The 23,892-nt window shown below is 36.1% G+C and overlaps 1 long non-coding RNA gene across 1 annotated transcript; it reads right to left on the bottom strand.

Annotated features, from left to right (window-relative positions):
* LOC121244457 lies at positions 1-20,764 on the bottom strand. The gene is made up of 3 exons (XR_005936430.1): positions 20,637-20,764; positions 10,556-10,561; positions 1-14 (listed from the first exon to the last, which is right to left on the bottom strand). It is a non-coding gene; the product is annotated as an uncharacterized LOC121244457 (long non-coding RNA).
* Positions 20,765-23,892: the final 3,128 nt, after the last annotated feature.

Here is a 23,892-nt window from a genome sequence, read left to right as displayed (position 1 = left end):
AACTGATCAACAAACTCTTTTAGGTTTGTCTTAGCATGCATATACCCGTTGAAAAAAGCGTTCATGCTCTCACTACACTGAGTTGTACTCATTCCAGCCCAAAACGAATTCTTCAAATATACCGGCACCCAAAACTCTCGCTCTGCATATAAGCTTTGCAACCAACCATTTTCTTGCAAGTTGTACGTTGTAATAAGGACGTTCCAACCCAACTCAAACTCCCCGATAGTAAGGGAGTCATAAACACAAGATAACAACTTACTTTTCAGGCCACATTTGTATTGACAATGGGCACCAAGCTTCTCAGAGACCTTGCGCAGTATGTGTCACAAGCAATATCTATGGCGCGTGATAGGGAACACAATGACGATAGTATTTTTCATTACACAATCTTGATCTGTAATAATAGTAGTCGGCGCCTTTCCATCCATGCAATCAAGCCAAGTTTTAAATAACCATACAAACAATTTTATATCCTCGCTTGAAATAAGCCCTGCACTCAAGAGGATTGACTACCCATGGTGATTTACACCCATGAAATGTGCAAATGACATTCTATATCTATTTGTTAGATACGTGGTATCAAATGTTACCACATCTCTAAAGTAGTTGTACGCTCCTCTACTACGGGTGTCCGCCCAAAACACATTTATCATCCTATCATCATCATCCAAATCCATTATGCTGTAAATGTCATCATTCTTCTATTGCATCCTTCGAAAATACTCAAGTACCGCTTGTGCACCATCTTTCCTCAATCGTAGGTGATGTGCCTTATCAATGTAGTTACGACAATCTTTTTCTCCAAAGAGTAGGTTCTCAAACCCACCTGCATCAGTTACAAGAGTTTGGAAACTCTTATTCATCCGTATGCAAGTCTCATCATTTGTATCCAAAACCCTTTTAACGGACTCACTAACTTCTCTATTGCATCTGAAAAATCTGGATTTTCTTGGACTTAGCACATGATTGTGTGTGTTAAATACAGATGTGACACACAACTTTCCATTTTTCAACAACACATTCATCATTGCCTTGCAGTCTGTCTTGCTTGTTGGCTGAGGCTTAGAGACATTTAACGTCCGATTCCGTGCCTTGCCACCACGAACACATCTCAGAGTGACATATTTGATAGTCTCATCCTTCTCCCTTTTACTCCTTAGTATCATTACCTCAAATCCACATTGTTTACCATACTGTTCATAGTAAGCAATCAACTCATTTTTTGATTCAAAGCACATCCCTGTCTTTGGCTCTTCAGTGATATCACACCCTAAAGTAGGGTTTATGGATAGTGTCCCAAAACTGCCAACCTCCTTGGTATCAATAGTATTACCCAAAGAGGCAATAAATTGTGCTTCAATTTCTATCGAGTCTAGGGATGCATCACTAATTGTATCAACAGAGCGACTTTGTTGCGCCTTATTTTCTTGATATTTAAAAGAAAACAATTATAACGGATCAATATCTGTTGTGAAAAATGTGCATACACAGTACAATCATGTGAAAAATAAACCCATCACCTCACCGTCACATGAATGTGGGTTGGCATCTATAAGAGGAATATATGCTGGTAAAGCGGAGCACGAGCTACTAGCTACACTAGAGCTATCACTGGTAGCAGAACTAGGCATGGCAGTAGAACTAGGCATGACAACACTGGTAGCCGAACTAGGCATGGCATCAGAACTAGGTATGGCCGCAGAACTAGGCATGGCAGCGGAAGTAGACATCTATGAATATTGCTGCAATTTACCAAAAAAAAAAGATTAAAAACTCGAAATCACACTAAGTACATGGAAACTCAAAATCATCACCTGATTGCTCCATGGAAATTGGTAAGTAGTTGGAGAGGTCCCATCACTGGTATGACGGAACTATACAAGGCAGTGGAACTATTCAAGGCAACGAAACTTGACGTGGCAACGGAACTTGACGTGACAACGGAAGTAGAGTTTCATGGATATTGCTGCAATTATACAAAAAAATAAGTCAATACCCACATAAATAATTAAATGTTATTTAATGTTATCACATCTCGAAAGCATTACCCGGTTGCTCCATGGAAATGAGTAGGCAGTTGGAGGAGGTCCCATCATTGGTATGGTGGAACTATACAAGGTAGCAAAATTACTCAAGGCAGCAAAACTACCCAATTGCTGCAATTTTTCAAAAAAATTTTAAAAATAAATAATTAGAACAAAAATTCAAGTTCATAAAATTGGTGCCGATGTACTACTTTTTCATCCGCATCACCTGGTTGTTCCATGGATAAGGGTTGACATTTGGAAGAGGCACAAAAGATGGTACCCACGCATGAGACACTGGACCGTAGTAACCATCTGGATAATGTGGTCTCAATATGGCCTAATACAACACACAATAATGTTAATCAACCCAAGTTGGCATTGACTACACATAAAATAAATATACGATAACTGTTAAAATAAAATTACAATACCTGGGTTGATGGATTTGCGACAGGTGATGTCATGCGAGATGTATTTTCTTTCTCTTTCTCCATCTAGACAATTCAAAATATAATATTGAGATCTTCTATAATAACAAATCTAGAAAAGTGATAGTCAAAATGATAATGCAAACAGGTTGTTGGTTTATGACTCTAAATTAGTTTATGACTTTATAAACAGTCTCGTTTTTATGACTCTAAATTGAGTTCTATGACTTTATAAATTGAGTTCTTGTGTTTTATAATTTGATCTGGTCTCTAATCTTCAATCCCAGTTGAAAACAAAAACTCATTTCTTCAAATCTTTAAAACAAAGCCAATATCCTTAGCACAAAACCCAAAATCAAAGACAACACACAAAGTTTTATGGATTTGATGCGGACAAACTTCTTGAGTAGCTTCATGTTTATTTCTCACCCTCTTCAAAGTTCTCAACTTTTTTCTCCTTGATAACCCTCACTTCAAATTGGTGCAGATTTTTCTTACAAGTTGCATGCCGCAAATACCAATAGCAACACCAAGTGCGACATCTCTCTAACGGGGTAGCAGCCCATTTTTGCTTACAGGTTTTTCATAGAGAGAGATGCCACATTTTCAAAGTTTATCGGCAAATACCAACATCAACAGCAACACCACCGCATTTTCAAAGTTTTTCAAATAAAACTAACCTCCTAACGCATCTCTCTCTTAGAGAGACAAATTCAAGCACAAATCAGATGAACAAAATTAAAAGTTTTGATCTTGGATCTTACCTGGTTAGGCATTGAGGGGTAGCAAATGATGCAGGCGCACGAAAGGGCGGGATCTATTTTGACTGAAAAACTGCAGCCGATAGAGTTCTGTTTCTTTTTCAAGCCTTTTTCCTTTTTTTTTTAATATAGATGATGACGTGGCATTGTGCCACATCAGAGGTGTGCACATGCATGCATAAAATTTTGCCTGTATGTAGCAGTTCTGTTCCAAAAGTCCCGAAAAAGAAATATGAGAAATTAGACATTTCCTTTAAGGGTTTCAAAGTCCTTCCAAAAGTCCCGAAAAAGTCTATCTTCGAGTTCTTCCAAGAAGTTTATATTTTATAGTTTTCTAAGTATCTTTCGATGTACGTTTCTTGAACTTACTTAGCTTAAAGAATCTGTAATGCTCACCACCAACCTGTTCTGCATGCATTAAATCCTCCACCATCCATTTGTCACTCCGATTTTGTCCTTCACCCTTGCATTCACTCAGAACAAGCTCTCATAATAGTGCATGCCCAGTACTTTATTTTCCTAAACTGTTTTTCTCTCTTTCTTTCAATACCCTATTTCTTCTAATTTCATGGCTATAAAAATCACTAGGGCTTTTTCTCAATGAGGCACTTGTTCCTACTTTCATTAGGAGGAGGTAGCAGGAATGCAGAGAACAACTTAGAAAGTTTCGTTGGGAGGATAATGACTATGTGAATGTAAAGGAAAAAGAGCTTTTGTGTTTTACAATTTTAACCCCACTTATCCACGTGGGATTTCGTGCATTTCGTGAGCCTCAGGGGGCTTCCCTGTAGCACGGCTCTTATTTTCCTTTTTATTATATATTTTTTGTTCTTATTTATTTATTTTTAATTGTTCCTTTTTCAAAATTTGTTCAATTTTAAAATAAATTTTAAATCTTAAAAAATACAATATACTGTCCCGGCAATGCTTGGAAATTGAAAGTTTGAAACATTTCTAAAAACAGTTGTTTTTATTGAAAACAGTAATATTATACACCACTCTCTTATCCTATTTTGATCATACTAACTAGTATGTGGCACATTCATCATCAATAGATGATAAAGAAACATGTAATAAATGATCATATAATGGTGATAAATGTGTCACATCTTATTTAGTGGGATGAAAGATTTGTGATTTGTAATTTTGTAATATTTGTATTATGTAACCGTGTAACCCAGTGTTGGGCGGGGTAAGGAATAGACTAGTACCAATCCGCTCCTCGACATCGAGACAGAGGCACCCACTCATGGGGGTGGTGCCAAGGTTCAGGGATAGGGGTAGGACAAGGGCACCCTAGTCCAAAAGGTGCAGCACCTCATGCAAACCTGATGTAAACTAAGATTTTTGTGGTCAATGAGAAGCCATCTTTACGGTTAATTTCTATGATGTGATGGATAATTATTCCACTTTGCTCTCATTTTAACTTAACTTGACATATAATCTTCTACCTTTAGTTATTTTTTAATAAGATGAATGAGGCAGCATTTTGATATCATTTACTAATTTTATTAATTTTTTTACTACTAATACTATTTGTTATCTTAATTTTTTTGTTATGAGTAATGTTATATAATATATTCTTATTTTACTTTCATCTCATTATGTAAAGTGTGACATTTTCTTTAATTTTTGTAAAACTTCAAAGATTGATGGATTAAGGAATATTCAAATTGGTCATGGTGTTAAACGTGAAATAACACCCTCAAATGGGAGGCTACCATTTACTTAAGTTATGGTAGCAAAATAAATAGTAACGAAACATGAAATCATCAACCGAAACCCCAAACACCGAATGAAGCAACTCCTTGGAGGTCTGACTACGTGACCTGATCTCACCAACTTGTAGATTGTTGTGGCCACCGAGCCTGCCATCGAGCTCGAACACTATTTTTTCCTATCTCGAATCAGCACGGTGAACACATTGTTCAAAATTGGAGAAACTCATATTGAGAAATGAAGTCTTCAAGAGTACTTGAGGTAGTGAACATTGAATAGTAATGAGAAGTGTTTGAGAATGTTTGTGAATAGTAATAAAAGAATAATAATAAAATATTAAAGAGTAATAAAAAGTAGGTGAAAAGTAATGAATAACAATAAAAGTAAGTGAAAAGTAATAATAAAGTAAAGAATAATAATGATAATAAAGTAAAGTAATAATACCTTAAGAGTACTTGAGGTATTCTTGACTGCCAAACCCAACTCGAAAGAAGATCACGATGCCCTATTTATCATTAAAAACCTAAAGTAAGAAGGCTAAAGTTAGAAGTAATAAGGCAAAAACTGAGTTATTATGGACTTATTGCAGTCAAATATGAAGATAGAAGTGGAGATTTGGGTATTTTGTGGAAATAAAAGATGAGAAGTTAATTGATGCAATGGCTATGGGTATTGAAGGTAATTCCGATTGGCTATCTCATGGGTATCTATGGACATCCCAATGGTTCTAAATGACAAGGTATCTAGGATTCGATGCGCAGTTTAAGAATTCTATTGGTTGCTAAATGGCTTTATTTTTGGGACTTCGATGAGATTACTTAATATGATGAAAAGTCTGTTGGAAGAGCAATGTTTGAAAATCTAATAAAAGACTATAGGTAAGTGATTGATTCATGTGCGTTTAAAGATCTTGGTTTTCAGGGCCTAAATATACATGGTGTAACCAAAGAATAAATGTTGGTACCATTTTTGAAAGGTTTGATCGTTTTATGGCTACAAATGCTTGGTTGCCTATGTTTACTTCATTTCATTTGACACACCTTCATTACTTTTATTCAGACCATATTCCTATTAGCTTAACTCAATGGGAGATCAACTAAGGGTTCAGCCTTACCATCGTGGGCTTCGCTTTGAAGTTATGTGGAGCAGGTCTGATGAATGTAAGCGAGTGATAGACGGAATTGTTTGAATGATGAGGGATACTATGACATGTCGACATTGAGCTCCTCTATTAGAAAGGGTAGTAAGAACTTATCACAAAGGAACATAACAACTTTGGGAAATGTACAACATCAACTAAGGAAGAACAGGACACTCTTAAATCACTATTTTAAAACCAACAAGCGGATCACCACATGGTGGAAGTTTGAATTGTGAGGGATGAAATCAACAAATTTCTTGAAAAGGAAGAGCTTCAATGGAAACAAAAGGTCTAAGATCTTGTAGCTTAATAAAGGTAATTGTAACACAATATATTTCCATTCAAAGGCACCACAATGTAGAAGACGTAATGAAATTGTTAGATTGAAGACAAGTGATAGGTAGTGGTGCAAAGGTAAACATATGAAGGAGGAGAATATGCAGTACAACAAGTTGTTTTGCTCAAACTCACTAGGGGAATGTGAAGAGCTATTATAAACCGCACATTGGATGGTGTCTACAAAGATGGATGATGAGTTATACAGTCCATTTGAAGTAGCAGAGGTGATCAAATGCATCCAACAAAGTCTCCTGATCTTGATGGTATGTCTTCACTTTTCTTTCAAGAATATTGGTCAATAGTTGGTGACGGTGTTACAATGGTTGCCTTGTTTGTTTTGCATTTTTAGGTATATACCAAGAGATATCAATTAAACTTCTTTTGTGTTAATACCAAAAAGTAAACAATCAAAAACAATTACAGACTACCCATTAGCTTATGTAATGTGGTTTATAAGTTAGTATTTAAGGTTTTTGCCAGTAGATTGCAAACTATCTTTCCATCAATCATATCATATGGCCAAAGTGCTTTTATTTTGAGAAGACTTTATCACTAATAATATGCCTATTGTATCTGAGATGATTCATTTATTAAACAATGAAAGAAAGGGCAATATGGGGTTAATGTCCATCAAGTTAGGCATGAATAAAATCTATGATGGGGTGCAATAGACTTTTTTGGAGAATGTTATGAAGAAGTTGGGGTTTAGTGAAAAATGGATATCCTTGATCATGATGTGTATTGCTATTATTACATATCTTTTTTTTTTTTTTTTTATATAAGTAAGAAGATATTTTATTGATATAAAGATAGGCATAGCCCAAGTATACAAGAGGTATACATGTGATTACACTTATTTAAGAACTAGAAATGGTTACAAGGAAATTATGGAAACTAAGACCATTTAAGTCTATAGCATGGCCCACATAAATAAAGTCTTCCATAAAAATCTCATAAACTCTTCCAAGGAGAGCTCACGATTCTCGATATTTCTATCATTTCTTTTACTCCAGATATACCAAAATATATAAATAAGAGCTATCTTCCAAACAGCTGCAATCTGTGTCCCCATGATACCTCTCCAACTAGCTAGTAGTTTAACCACCCTCCGTGACATAACCATCCCAATCCCACTTTGTTGAAACAATAATTCCATATGGCCCTTACAAACTCACAATGTAGAAGTAAATGATTCATTGTTTTCCCATTATTTCTGCACATATAGAACCACTCAATGATGATAAGCCCACATTTTCTTAAATTATCAATGGTTAAAATCTTCCCTAAAGCTGTTGTCCAAGCAAAAAAAGTAGTCTTAGGAGGTGCTTTACTCTGCCAAATGTTCTTCCAAGGAAAATGATTCCTACCTTGGGCAGTAAGAGTATCATAGAAAGAATGTACATAAAATTTCCCTTTGTTGGAGGGCCGCCACTCCAATTTATCTCACGCTGTAACAACAATACTAATGGTGTATAATAAGTTAAGGAACTCCATTATGACACTTACTTCCCAATCATGGGCTTCCCTAATGAAGCTAACATTCCATTGTTGCGAACCATTAATTTCCCGCAAGTCAGCCACGAAAGCATCTTGTTCCCTTGCAATTATGAAAATAAAGGGATAGACATCCTTAAGAGCCATATCTCCAACCCAAACTTATGCCAAAAATTTATTCTTGACATCCCCCATACACGACCTAGTGTTGCTAGCGAAAAACCACCAACATTTCTAAATATGCTTCCATAACCCCACTTTGTATGCCCCCTAACTTCATTATAGCATCAACCCCCTTATACTCCCATATTTAGTATCAATCACCACCTTCCATAGTGCTTCCCTCTTATAGTTATATCTTCATAGCCATTTTTTAAGAAGGCCCTCACATTGCGAACCCCCAATCCACCACTCCCTCCTCAAGGGAGAGTACACCTTATCCCACTCAAATAAATGAAACTTAAACTCATCGCTAAATTCACTCCACAGAAAATCGCCTCGAAACTTTTCAATCCGAGAGGCAACATTAGTTGATAGAGGAAATAATGACAAGAAATATGTGGGAAGGTTTGAAAGGATACTCTTTATTAGTGTAATTAGACCTCTTTTAGACAAATACAACTGTTTCCACCCAGCTAGCCTACGCTCTATTTTCTCTAACACATCATCCCAAATAGTCTTGGCTTTAAATGATGCTCCCAACGGAAGGCCAAAGTACTTCATAGGCAGCGAAGAGGCCACATAGCTCAATATATTAGCCAGCCCCTTAACATTATGCACATTACCCACAACAACCATCTCAATTTTAGAGAGATTTATTTTTAACCTGGAGATCTCTTCAATACACAGCAAGATAGACTTTAAAGATTGAAGATGACCTGGATTTGCATAACAAAATAACAACGTATCATCTACAAATAAAAGATGCAATACAATATAATGGTAGCACTATGGTTAGTATCCCCCATTGAATAACCTGAGAACAAGCCACCCTCCATTGAAGCCGCCAACATTCTGCTTAAGGCCTCCATACAATAACAAATAAGAGAGGTGATAGTGGTTCGCCTTGTCACAACCCCCGCAAGTTGTTAAAGAAACCCACGGGATCACCATTTACTAAGACCGAGAAGCCAACCGTTGATACACAATGCCTCATCCACACCTTCAATCTCTCCCCAAAACTATATCTCCTCAACAAATAAAAAATGAATTCCCAATTAACGTGATCATAGGCCTAATCCATGTCTAATTTGCATAAAATACTTGAGACTCCTGACTTGATCTTGCTGTCCAAATATTCGTTAGCGATAAGGACCGAATCCAATATTTGTCTACTCCTAACAAATGCATTTTGAGACTTAGAGATAATTTTACCCATAAACCGTGCTCATTATATTAGCAAGAGCTTTTGATATTATATTGTACATACTACCCACAAGACTAATAGGCTAAAATCATGCACCTCTATTGCACTAGCCTTTTTAGGGGTACGTGCAATAAATATAGCATTTAAACTCTTTTCAAATTTTTCAAAAGTGAAAAATTCATGAAAGACTTGTATGATATCACCTTTCACCTCCTCCCTACATGTATGAAAAAATGTCATAATAAAACCATCAAGGCCTAGAGCTTTGTCTTTATTCATTTTTCTGACTACTTGTTATATCACTTCCTCTTCAAAGGGTCTCTCCAGCCAAACCATACTAATCTGATCAATGGCCTCAAAAGGTAGACTATCTAATCTAAGCCTCCATTCAAAGGGTTCCGAAAGCAAATCTTCAAAATGTCTTGCAATGTAACCATTTATCGCTGATTGGTCTAAAGAAACACCATCTATGATCATGGTCTTGATGGCATTATTCCTCCTATGTGAGTTTGCAACCCGATAGAAATTTTTTGTGCATTTGTCCCCCTCCCTAAGCCACAATGCCCTTGATTTTTGCCTCATAGAAATCTCTTCCACTAAGGTCACCCTTTCTAATTCTAAAATGACTTGGTCTTTACGAGTATTCTCTATTTCTACACCCTCCAATCTTTGTAACTCTTGTAATAAGAACTTCTTTTGTAATTCTACATTACCAAATATATGTTCATTTCATGTCTTCAAATCCTTCTTCAAAACTTTCAACTTACCGCCAATATGACACTTAGAGTGCCCTATAACTAATATGAGCTCCACCATTGTCTAATCTATTCCACAAACCCATCAGCTTTTAGCCACATATTCTTAAATTTAAAGGGCCTTCTTTCCCTTTAGATGCCTCAACAATCCAACATTAAAGGAAAGGGATTTGAACATATCTGTGGTAGTCTTTTTTGGCATACATCTAGACAATGCATCTCTCATATTAGGAATATAAGAAATCTCTCTAGTCTAGGCTAGGCATGATTATTAGACCATGTATATGTACCCCCATAAGAGGGATGTCCATGAGCTCCAACTCAAATATGAAATCAGAGAATTTAACCATTGCATGGTTTTATGGCCCCTCCCCCGATCTCTCACTGGGAAACTTTGTCACATTGAAATCCCCTCCAATACACCACGAGACATCCCACTAAGTACACAATTCGGTTAGCTCTTCCTAGAGAAACAACCTCCCGATATCCAAATTAAGACCATAAACCCCAGCAAAGGCCCACAAAAAACTGTCTTCAGAATTTTTAAATGAATATCCCCACCGAGTATTCCCTTATAAACTCGTCAAGATTCTCTACCACTCTTTTATCTCACATTACTAACACTTTACCCGATGCCCCATTGGAGAGTAATATGACCACCTTATGTATTGGTAACCCCAAATACTTCGGATAATACTTCTTGTGATAAGCTTCAATTTTGTCTATAAATAACACAAGATGTCCACCTTCCATTGTCTTAACAAATTTCTTATTTGGATTCGTTTATCTTATTCAACCACGTAACATTTCAAATAACAATTTTGAACTTCATTTATTAACCACTACAACCTTCCCTTTGTTCCTTCATGGGCTTGCACTCCCCTCCTTTCCTTCATAATTAATAGACCAAAATAGCCTCCTCAACTCTCTGTTTTCGTTTTGACTCCATACCATGATGATAATGTCCTGCCTCAATTGTTGTGAGAAGTACATTGAATTGATTTTCAAAGCCCTCACAGGAGATCCTTACACATCTCTAAATTTCCTCCACTTTTTGCATGACCCAATCTAAAGATAGACAGTGAGGAATAGTACAAATAGGGATAGGATCATCATCAGTTTCCTCTAGCCCAATCTGATGAATGTTGAATCATGCTAAAATCTAAATTCCTCATTTTGTTGTAACTCCTCACTCATTGTTGAAATCATGTTAGACCCAAATTCGACCAATGTTTCTTCCCTTCTACCTCCCCATTCTCATACATCGAGTGTGTCCCTCGATCATGATGGTTTTTCTCAGAGGCTACATCTTTTTCTGGCATCGAAATATTCCTCTACACTGCATTGAGGTCGAGCTCTTGCCCAGAGGACTCCTGCAAAATTTTTTGAGTGATCTCCCCATGCTTCTGAACTCCCAATGCTAAACTCTGTTGCATAGGCTGTGCTTCTGGGGATGGTGATGTCACCCTTACCTTTGCGGTATCTGGAAGTTGCCTAGACAATGCCAACCCACAAAGGTTCGGCCCACCAGATAATGACACTTGCGTTTTCCCAAGTTTTTCGTACAGTGGTGGTGCTAGGGTTTCGACACATGGGTTAGTAGAAATTACCCTAGACGATGCCGACAGAGGGAGTGATAGCATCTTGGCTGCTGTGATAGCATGGCCTAGGGCCAAAGGAGGACGTTGAACCCATTTCAAAATGGGTAGTTCGTTGGGCCTGAATGGGTGTAAGCCCATTTCTTTTCAGATGCCACCCATTTTGGGACGGGGTGGGCCTATCCAGCTCAAGCCTATCTTAACTTTGTCTATGTCATGCCTTGTATATTGACTTGACCCCAACCCAAAATTTCTTTGGCCCAAGCCTAGGCCTTGGCTAGGATTTTAAATCCACTTTGCCTAACAACTCTTCGACAGACTTCTTCAGACAACGCAACTCCTCCTTCACACCAACAATCTCCTCCTTCAGCCCAAACAGGACACTCTGCCCCTCACTTTCCACTGTGTAGATATCAGACAGACCACCTCTATATTTCCCAAGTACAAAGTTGCCACCATCCTTCTCTACAAAGGACCACTCTCTTGTTACTCGATACTTTTTGTCCTTTTCTTCATTTTCTGACTTCAAAGGATGGCTTGTACCACTATGCACTGCCACCCTACTTTCTGCTCTACCTCTCGTTGCAGCCTTAGTGTACGTCGTAACTAGGGGTTTCAATATGTAACACAATCTGTTAACCCAACACAAATACGACATGATAATGATAATAATGGGTTTGGGTTTAGTCTAAACGGGTTTGAGTCAAAACGGGTTGACTCATTAAGACATGATTGCTTAATGGGTTGATAATGGGTCAACCCGTTTTGACCCGTTATGACATATTAAGAAAGTTAAAAGTAAAATTGTTGGATTTTTAATTTCGATATTTTTCAGTATTTTATTGCTTGGATTTTAATTTTGGACTTGTAGTTAGTTTTATATTTTTTTATAGGTATTGTGATTTTAACATTTATATAATATTATGCTAAACTTAATTAGGTCAAACGGATTAATTTCGGATATGTTCAACCCATTTACATAAACGGGTTGAAACGGATCGAGTTGTTTCGTGTTAACCTATCTCGTAATATTCACTAAAGGGTCAAAACGGGTTGACACCTCTAGTCCTAACATGCCTTCCCAACACTTTTCCTTTTCCATCAACCTGACCCACCACTGGAACCTTGGAGAGGCTAGATAGAGCGCACTTCATATGCATGGAGAGGCTTTTCTACCCTCTACCTTAACGCTCATTGCCACCGAATTTAGTGATTTCAAGTAACATCCATAAGTATTGGAACAAAAAACAAAGACCCACTATGAAAAGTCTTGAAAAACTGCTTCCTACCTCCTGAATGGTAGCACTCTTCCACCGTGATTACAAACTAACAAGCATTGGCATGGCTGAAAACCATCTCCTTCATGACCTTCATACTTCTTCCAGTAATACAAAAGTAGCTTCCTCTTCCAACGATAACACAAAAGCCTTGATCTCAATTAGTAAGTGTTTTATGTAACCCATCCTACACCGGAAATATTATAAACCTAAAAAATGCTAATGTGATTTCGATGTAATTCACCAAAAAGGACCACCCATGATGAAAGTGTGCAAAGAGAAAAAGAGAGAGAGAGAAAGATCACCCATATTACTGGAAATTGGAAAAACCAAACATAGGAAAGAAAAACTTCACCATCTAAATCTCATCTCAACATCTATTCATCAACTGTTTTTGTTCATTATGGACTTGCCACTCATTGAGAGTGGTCAAGAAATTATTTTTCGTGCAAGATTTTCACTTAAAATGAACGTGTGCAATATTATTACATATCTTAGTATTGATTAATAGAAGACTTCATGGTCTCCCTTCTAGAGGATTGCATAAATGGGCTCTTTCTCCCTATTTATTCTTGTTGTGTGTTGAAGGTTTGACAAGTTTGTTGAAAAATGCTAAAGCAAAAGAGTAGCTATTTGGTATAAGGATATGCCAAAGAAGTCCCAAGATAAATCATCTTCTCTTTGCAGATGATTACATCTTATTTTATCGAGCAAATATCGTAGAAAACTAGCAAATTCAGGATATTCTCAAATTCTATGATGCAGGCTCTGACAACTAGTCAATTGTGATAAAACATGCTTATTCTTAAGTAAAAATGCGGGTCATGAAGTTCAAATACCAATTCAATTAGTTTGGGGTGTGGAGAGAATATCCAAACATGATAAGTATCTTGGGCTATCTTCTCCTTGTTTGGAAAGCAAAACAGGAGGCTTTTAATGGCATTAAAGATAGAGTGCGGCAGAAACTTCAAGGATAGAAGAAAAAATTGTCTCAACTTAATAAAGTAGTTATGCTTAAATCTATTGCTTAGTCTATTCCAGCATATGCTATGAATTACTTTAAGCTTCCTTCAAGTATGTGTTAAGAGAGTTTTGGTAGGGTCATACTAGTAAATGTGGGAAGATGCATTGGTTAAAGTGGAAAAGTTTGTGAAATTCCAAATGTTTCTTTATTGGAAGCTAATCTAGGATGGAAATCTTCTTATGTTTAGAGAGGGAATACATATGATACAATGTATATTAAAGGCAGGGTGCAACTAGATGGTTGGTAATGGAAAGCAAATTAGGATCTGGAAAGACAAGTGGCTACCAACAATGCTAAATTTGGTTGAGTTATAGGTAGCTAAAAAATAGAAAAATGTTGTGCAAAAGCATAAATGTTTAAGGTGGCAAAAACCTTTACAAGAAAGTCTCGAACTTAATGTCGATGAGGCTGTTTTTGCATAAAAAAAAGTCTAGAATGGAGTTGAGATTGAGATTAGAGTGTAGAAGATATTGGAGCTCTAGCTTTGCTAAGGGGTTTGCAATTTATCAACCATCTTGGGATACTTCACCTGGTTATTAAAAGTGATTCCCTAGTCATAGTTGAACAATTACAAATGTCTTCTTGATATATGTCTCCTTACAAAGTAATAATCTCATAAATTCAACATTTGTTTAAATTCTTCCCCAAGGCCGACATTCTGCATGTGAGTAGAGATGCAAATCATGCTGCTCACGTACTTGCTAGACGATGCAGTTGAGTATATGTGATTTTTTTTTATAATATATATATATATATATCATATATATTATATGTGTGTGTGGATGCAACAGGATGGATAAGAAGGGGAAGTTAGATTCTATTTTCTTTGTTAATTCTTTCAGAATTAAAGTTTATAAATGCTTGTTGAAATTTATTGCCTTTTTTTACTTTCTTATGTAACTTCTTACATTTAAGGTGAAACAGACAATGTTCCACTTAGAGAAAAATATAACAAATAAAAGATCATTTCTCATCTCTCAATGGAAAATAGTAAAAGATCCAAGGTTGTGTTTGATAAGTCAAAGCAAAAATATATAAGCAATTTGACGTTGTAAAATTTTAAATACAAAATTTATGTTTTGTTGTCAATTTCAGTTATGAAAGTCGCTAAGTCCATAAAGAGATAATGTAGTTTTCCAATAAAGAAAGCTTTGTAGTCTAAAATATCACATTATGCCACATTACTTCGTGAAGTAGATTTTTGTGAATCTCTTTTGCGAACTAATTATTTTTCTTCGAATATTTATTAATCAATAAGTGATATTGTAGAAAGTAGATTTCTTTAAATATGGTTTGCTTTCAAGACTAAAATTCAAAATTTTGAAAACTTTGAAAATCTCTCATCTTATCATTATAACTTTCTTAAATTTCCATACAAAATAAAATAAACAATTCAAATTTTTTAAATTTTAAAACAAAAATAATATTAAAAATCATATTCTAATAATATTTTATTTTACTTTTTAACTTTAATTTCAACTCATCTTTAAAAACAAATGAGGCCGATTGACTTGTAATTCTACGAATATGTCCTCCATTTATAGTAACAAAGGAGAGAGTGAGGTAACAAAGGGGTGAGTGAGGTTGTGGGTTCTAATCCCAACGAATGAGTCTTCTTTTTTTGTTCTTCTACATGTACACGCCATGGCATACCTTTTGCGTAACCGGTGCCACGTCAACCGGTATTATTAAAAAAAAAACAAAAAATAAAAATCGATTTTAGACGGATGAAAATGCCCTCACGAGCGCCAAAACCAGATCAAAAGCAAAGCAAAATATACTCAAAATCGATTTCGAAGGTCTACTTGCCACTACTTGCCGTCGTCCAGTCGAACGAAGCCCCATCGTGGCTTCGAACCCATCCCAGCAGAAGCTGCGTCGCTGTGCCTTCGAACCCCCATCGTGCCGTCGAAGCCGAATCGATTTCGAAGGTCGATTTCTGTGTTTGAGATCGTGCCGTTGTGGGTAGACTAAGGTTTGATTCTATTTTCCTCTGTTTTATGCTTCTATTTTTCTATATCTTTGATTCTTTGAACAATAGAACAACCAAGGTTAGATTGTATTTTCCATTATCTGATTCTTGACCGAGGTTTCTCAACCTGGATTACTGTTTATAGAAACAAAATGGATGGGTTTTGTTCCCATTGCAGTTCTTTACATTGAAGTTGTAATTTTTTTCCCCCTTTTGGCCGTGGGTTTTGTTCTCACTGCAGTTTTTTTTTCCCACTGAAATGCAAGCAAAAATCCAAAAGTTCACATTAAAGTGAGAGGGGACAAACAATTTTTGCACCTGGACCGTAAAGTAAAAGCGAGAGCCACATTTTATTTTGTTTTATTTGTGATGTTTTGCCCGTACAAGCTAGTGCTTTTGAGCTAAGTAAAAGGATGCATATAAATATTTCATGTTGATTTGGAGAGGAAGAAAGCAAACAAAAGCAGCAGGTGCTGATAACATTTGCGTTAAATGTTGATTCATTAAATATTCAGTTCTTCAACGACCCTGTTGAATGGTGCTGATAACATTTGCAATATTAGTTTGGAAATAGAAACAAGTAATGAAATTAATTGTCATATGCATTTACGAAAGAAAATAGAATGACCATCCAGTCAACATGAAAACCAAGTGTCTTACACGATTCACTCCAGCAGAGCAAACACAAGACCTTCAAAATTATTTCTGCTTAATGACAAATTATAAAATTTCTCCAAGATAAATATGATTTTTCTTTATTAAACGGACATCAAATTGACATTTACTAGAGAACAGCAAACCAAAAGCAAACTTGTTTCCCTCGTACAACAATTAAATAACATATTGAGCATATTTTGGAAAGAAAGCAGAGGGAGATATTTTTACCCACCATGTTCCAAAAGCAACAAAACATTTTCGAGTACTAGAGATATTTTTAATGTCTTGGAATCATGGTATTCAAGAAATGATTTTGTTGCTTAATGGAAGCATAGGAAAGTTCTGTTTATTTTAGAGTTTTTCATTTTGGATGGACTACTTGTATGGCCAGTTTTAATTCTTCTTGTGGAATCATGCAGTTCATCCCGATACAGCATGGAAAAAGGGAAAGAACACCCATCTCTGCTAATACCATGTAGCTCAAATCTCCCAATCATGGTATGTTATATTTATATTTGTAAGACTATGTTGAGTTGATATTTATTTCCAAAATACATGAATAACTTGTATAATAACATGTTAGGACATACCATCAACTTGTCCAAACTTTGAAAATTACATGCATGGTTACTATTGTGTTCTTGTATTTTTGTTTTTATAAGTTGGCCTGTTTTTTATTTTAAGTTTAATGTAATTGACTCAAAAGCAGAATGCTGGTTACCCGACTCCTCTCATGACTACAAGCTCCGCTACGAGCAAAAGGGTTGAAAACATAGAGGAACCACCTGATTGTAAGCACAGTGATATTCCATGTACCTCTTCTAGAGTAGAAGAAAGTAAGGAAGATACACCAGATTCACGGGAAACTGAGGATGGCATTGCCGGGACATCTCAGTTAGAGGATGTAGTTGATGGTGATACGATTGAGGAGCCCAAGTTGGGGATGGAGTTTAATTCTTTTGAAAAATTAATGAATTATTATAAGCAGTATGCTAAGAAATGTCGGTTTGGGGTGATGACAAGAAGGACTGAGAAGGGGAATGATGAGACTGTTCGATATGTCACCCTTGGTTGTGTCCGTGGTGGGAAGGCCCGAAATAGGATGTTGAATGTCGCCAGACCACGTCCGATAGGAAAAACAGAATGTAAGGCAAAGATTAATACCTTAAAAGTTGATGGAAAGTTCCAACTGAAAACAATTCATAATATCCATAACCATGGTCTCAGTCCAAAGAAATCTCGCTTCTTTCAATGTAATAGAGAAGTGAGTGACTCAGTCAAAAAAGTCTTAGATATCAACGATGAAGCTGGCATCCGAATGAATAAGAGTTTCGGATCTCTCGTCGTTGGCGCTGGTGGCTTTGAGAACCTTCCATTTTTGGAAAAAGATTGTCGAAATTATATCGACAAGGCAAGACATCTACGACTTGGGAAAGGTGGTGCTGAAGCACTTCAAGAGTATTTTTGTAGGATGCAGTGTAAAAATCCTGGTTTTTTTACGCTGATGGATTTGGATGATGAATGGAGGTTAAAAAATGTCTTTTGGGCAGACCCCCGTAGTAGGGAAGCCTACCAATACTTTGGTGATGTAGTCACATTTGACACTACATACTTGACGAATAGATATGGGATGCCATTTGCACCATTTGTTGGTGTAAACCACCATGGGCAATCAATTCTGTTGGGAGCAGGATTGATTTCCAGTGAGGATACAGAGACGTTTGTGTGGTTATTCCAGACCTGGTTGAAGTGTATGGGTGGTATAGCTCCGAAAGCTATTATCACCGATCAAGACAGAGCAATGAAAAATGCAATTGCTGTTGTCTTTCTAGAAAGCCGACATCGATTTTGTTTGTGGCATATACTGAAAAAAGTACCTGAAAAGCTTTCTTCCTATGCTTCCTACAAAAGTGGGATGAAAAATGCATTGATGAAATATGTTTATGACACCCAAAGTGTTGAAGAGTTTGAGAAATCTTGGGATCAGTTAATCACCACTTACAACTTGCATGAGAATGCCTGGCTAAGAAGTTTATACACTGAGCGTGAGCATTGGGTGCCGGTCTTCTTGAAAGAGTGTTTTTGGGCTGGAATGAGTACAACGCAGCTCAGCGAAAGCATGAATATTTTTTTCGACGGTTATGTTCATGCTAAGACAAACTTAAAAGAGTTTGTCAACCAATTTGATAGTGCATTGAAAAAAAAATTGAGAATGAAAATAGCGCGGACTTCCACTCATTTAGCGTTACCATTCCATGCATATCTAGATCTCCAATCGAAAAAAGATTTCAAGAGTTGTACACAAATGCTAAATTTAGGGAAGTTCAGCTGTAACTTGCCAGCATTATCGATCTGGATCCAGAGTTACTTAAGAGGGATGGTGCAGTAAAGACCTATCTGGTAGAGGATGAAGTTCGTGTGGAGGAGTTTACTAAGTTGGTTAAGTATTTTGTGGACTTTAGTCAGGAAGATGCAGATGCAAAGTGCTCTTGTAGTTTATTTTAGATGAGTGGTATATTATGCAAGCACATTTTGACTGTATTTAAATGTAACGGGATAAAATCCCTACCAGAGAAGTACATTTTAGACCTATGGAGGAAGGACATCAAAAGGAGATACACATTAATCCATAGCAGCTATGACACAGGGATCAGCGAGCAGATGCTAGCAGATATTCAAGTCTATTGAAAATCTATTATAAAATGATTACTTATGCAGCAGGTTAAAAAAAAACATACTGAGGATGCCACACATAAGTTATATGCTATGATTGACTTATATAGTGATAATGAAGAACCCACATCGATGACCCTCACTGGTTCCAATGTTGGTTGTACGACAAATGAGACAACCACAGTGGATAGTTCAAAGCAAGTACTCAGTCCAGTAGTTGTTAGAGGGAAAGGTAGACCCCTATCTCTCAGGAGAGCATCTAGGATGGAGAAAGACGTGCGGAAAGTTAAAGAAAAGAAAAAAAAAACACTAGTAAACCGGAAACGTAAACAGGTGCACCTTATTCAATTTTGTTTATACATGCTTGTGCGGGTTATTTTATTAATGCAAAAACTTACAAATGGCCAATGCTACTTGTTTATTAGAGAGATGGAGGAGATACACCAGTGCCGAACATGTGCAGGAATTTATTTGGCCCATCAGAGATAGATATGTCCAATGTTGGTTATGTGCAAATATATATATATATTTTTATTTATATTTGAGTTCTTGTATTTATGTATTGATTTTTGTTATTTATCACCAGCATGTTCAAGACAGATCAGTTAATGTAATTGGTGGAGTCCAGCTCAGAGAAATAGTGGTTGGAAGTCAAGAAAATGTAATATGTCTGAATTTTTAGATTCAATTAGTAACATTGACATGACACTAATATTTGCATATTAATTCTTACAGATGCAATTTGATTTGGATGGATCACAACCGATGCCGATTGGGTTGGATGGATCACAATCGGTGCAAATTGGACTCCATGGATCACAACTGGTTCAACCGTGGTTGGAAGGCCCAGAGAACTAATTTACATAATATTAGCATATATAGTTTATGTGGTTGGGTATTTAAACATTTTTGTTGACATCAAATTGGATATGGGGCTGCGGAGCCATGTAATCACTAAATGTAAGTTGATTTTTTGTAATCACTTTTTGTAAATTGGGACCTGGATGGATATGAGCCATGTAATTACAACTTGTAAGTTATTTTTTTGTAAATGGCATCCGTAAATGTCACTTTGTAAATGGGACAGGTTTGTAAATGTCACTTTCCGTTTGTAATCACTTTCGATGCATCCATTTCTTGACAGGTTCTCTAATGTTTATTTTGGCAACCAAGCTTTTATATATCACTATACTCTGTGTATTTGCATGTTCCAGACTACAGACTGTTAAGACACTTATATCAGTTGTAAAAGTGTAGGTAAATGCACAATCTTTGTCTAGGTAAGAAGTTGGCTGAAAGCATTGTCAGTTGAAAACTTGCTGCCTGTGTAAACCGCGTACCAGGTACAAATTGCTTGTTTTATGCATTCAATTTATCTAAAAATAACCATAATATTAATTACACATTTAGATTATTACTGTCATCTAGACTTTCCTGCGTCTACAAGTATTTCTCAAATGTGAACCATCATGCTTTTAGTTTCTGAAATCTCCCGACAGAAAATGGACTTGGAAAATTGGAGTTTCAGACAGATCCATTTCACCCATGTGCAGAAAAAAATTGGTTTCAAACAAAAATAGATTCACTCGAATGTGCCTACACAAGTCATTAACATAAAAATAAAAAATAAAAATAATAATGGGCCTACACAAGTCAAACACGGTAGCTTCATCCATTTCTTCCACAAGTCATTAACATAAAAAAAAAAAAAAAAAAAAAATTAAAGTTCTGACTTATACTTTGAAAATATTATGAGTATCTTAATCTACACAATCAAACAAAGTTCTAACATCACCAACATATAAACAATTTAGATTCACATAGCAACTAACTTTTAACACTAATCCTAAGTCACTTATCGACAAGACAAGTAACATGCTACAACAAATACAAATGCCCAATACACCTGGAGTAGTGTGCGTGAACGTCTTAATTCAGCTTCGCGTACAACAAGCGCCATCTCCTTGTTCACAACCTCCTCATTTCTATGGGCTAGTGCCATCTCTCTCATCTCGATCTCATCTGCTCTTTTACAGAGATCAATCTTGCTCTTTTCGATATCGTCGAGTATCAGCTCTTTCTTGGTTCTTAACAGTTCATTGTGAATTTCTCGAACATCGAACTTCTTGTATTCATCCCCCTCTACCCACTTGAAATACTTACAATATGGTAATCCCTAATCAATTTAAACATATTTTGGAAACATGTTAGATATACATAATATTAAAAATTTTATTAAATATGAATGTACTTACCTTTGTGTTGTACTTAGGACACCCTAAGAAGGCTCGTCCTGGATTTTTTGTAGTATATGAGTATCTCACTTGGGCCTCAACTTCACAAAAGCATAATGGTTGACCCATACTTCGTTTACCAAAAGATGAAGAGTCCGTGGTGGATGATGACATATTTTTAAATTTAATCCAATACAGTTTTCAGAAAAATAGAACAACCAAGTGAATAATTAATCACCATTTTAGTTGCGTGCTACCATAAATACAGCAAGCAGAAAAGATTAAAATGCCATTACATCCCAATGCATATTATATATCGTAACCACATGATTAGTAAATAAACAAAGTAAAAAAGGCAACATGGTCCAAAAACACCCATCTATTAGCATTCATGATCCTTACCCATGATTCCTACTCCTTAAGAGTACTAAAAACACTAATTTCTATTCAAAACACCAGCATAATATATGACAAAAACTAATTTACAACTACTAATCTTGTATTGATATCTGTTTCATAAATCACCCCAACTAGACCAACCAAACAAACCCAGATGGTTCGAGTGAGCACCATTGTTTTTTCAATTACCATATTGTTAAAGAAATGCATATTCCTCGAATAAGCAAAATATAGAATTCTATTAACATAGTTGAAGACCATATTAGACTTTCCTTGGGACCTAAAAAATAGTTAGATCTGAAAACTCCTACTATTCACAATTTGGTCCCATTTTTCTTGTCCTTATAACGACAATTTTGTCAGCAACCAAACGTAGTATATTATTTGAATTCTGTTTGGTTGCCAAGAATTTTTCAATGCCAATCACATGATTACACAAGTTATTATATCGTAACCATACTCATTTTTGATATCCTATGTGACCAAAGGAAAATTTAGATGCTATGTGGATGTTAGCACAAGTATAGTAGGACTTTTCAAGGGAACACTCATCTATTCCTATACAAAACAATAAAACCCACATTTGAAAAAGGAAGAAACAGATGCTTATCAATCAGTACTGAAGTCTCCACATGCCAATTAAACTTGAAATCATTGCTACTGCTAATCAAACTTAAGGGAGAAGAAGAAATTAAAGGAAACAATCAAGAACAAAAAAAAAAAAAAAAAAAAAAACAGAGTATATACCGATTAGGGTTAGGGTTAAGGTTTCGAATCTAAACGAATTTCGAAATCAGGTGCAATTTCGAATATAAATCAAGTGATATTTCAAATCTAAAAGAATTTCAAATCTCCCTTTAGGGTTAGGGTTTTTGTTTCCAGTAAACCTCCTCATGTGAATATACCGATTCGGTTTTATTTGGGAACATTGAAATTGTTGGTTGGATAAACACTACCAATGGCCGATTCGGTTTAGGGCATGCGAAGAAGAAGATGAGAATAACCTGAACCTCCCTTCGTGTTTCGTTTTCCTGCACCTCGGTGGGCAACTTGTTTCAGCCGAAGAAGATGACCACCCATTGTACCTCCCTGCGTGAATCGTCTTCGTAACTTGCTTGGGAAGCTTGTTGTGTTCCGAGAGGGGTTCCATGGCCGTGTACCTTGCTGAGGTGAAATTGAGGGATTCAATCGGGTGAGGGAAAACAAAGGAGGAGGTGGGGTTCGAGTTTCATGACCAGCAGTTTTAGAAGGAGGGATTCAATCGTCTTCGTAGTTTCACGAACTTAGGCGTGTACCGTTTCATGAGATATTATAACGCCGGACGCACCGTTTCACTTAGGCTAACTTGGAATCACGAGTACGCGGGGGGTACCCCTCTCGTGTGCAAATAGAATTTTTTTTTATAGAAATAACAAAATAACAAAAGAGAGGCAGAAGTCATTGATCTAATTGTTATGGTTGACACATAGGACTCCAAATATTGAGTCGAGCCAAATTCGAACTATGGTGTTCGAGCTCGATTAGTATATGAGTAATGTTACATATAGTTATGAAGTGCATAAGCGTCGTGTAATTGTTTTGAAAAAGAGTGATGTCTACTATTAAAAAAATATTTTTTTATGTGGGTCATGTATTTATTTAGTTTTATCAAAGTAATTGCGCAATGTTTGCGCACTCACGACTGCAACTATCATTTATCTTTAGCATATATATTCCTTCAAACTTAAATATTCTTGTTTGAACTCGGTTTGCTAATCATTAATGTTGTTCAAACTCAGCTCGAGCTCAACTAAAAATAAACGAACGAGTTGAGTTCGAACTTGATGTTTTTTAAAAACTAATTCTTATCTTTTTATTATTATAAAAAAAAACTTAAATCTTACAAAAAATACTAGCCAATTAACTATTCAACCAAATAGTTTTGAATAAGAAATTCTTATGATATAATTTTTCATAAAATAAATTAACTTATAGTTATAAATTAAAAAAGTAATGCATAAGATAAATGCAAGATTTCTAGTTGTA

The sequence above is a fragment of the Juglans microcarpa x Juglans regia genome, chromosome 8S (assembly GCF_004785595.1).
Source record: "Juglans microcarpa x Juglans regia isolate MS1-56 chromosome 8S, Jm3101_v1.0, whole genome shotgun sequence".
Lineage (NCBI taxonomy): Eukaryota > Viridiplantae > Streptophyta > Magnoliopsida > Fagales > Juglandaceae > Juglans > Juglans microcarpa x Juglans regia.
The sequence above is the reverse complement of the archived record's forward strand: the minus strand, read 5'-3'. Positions and strand labels throughout refer to the sequence as shown.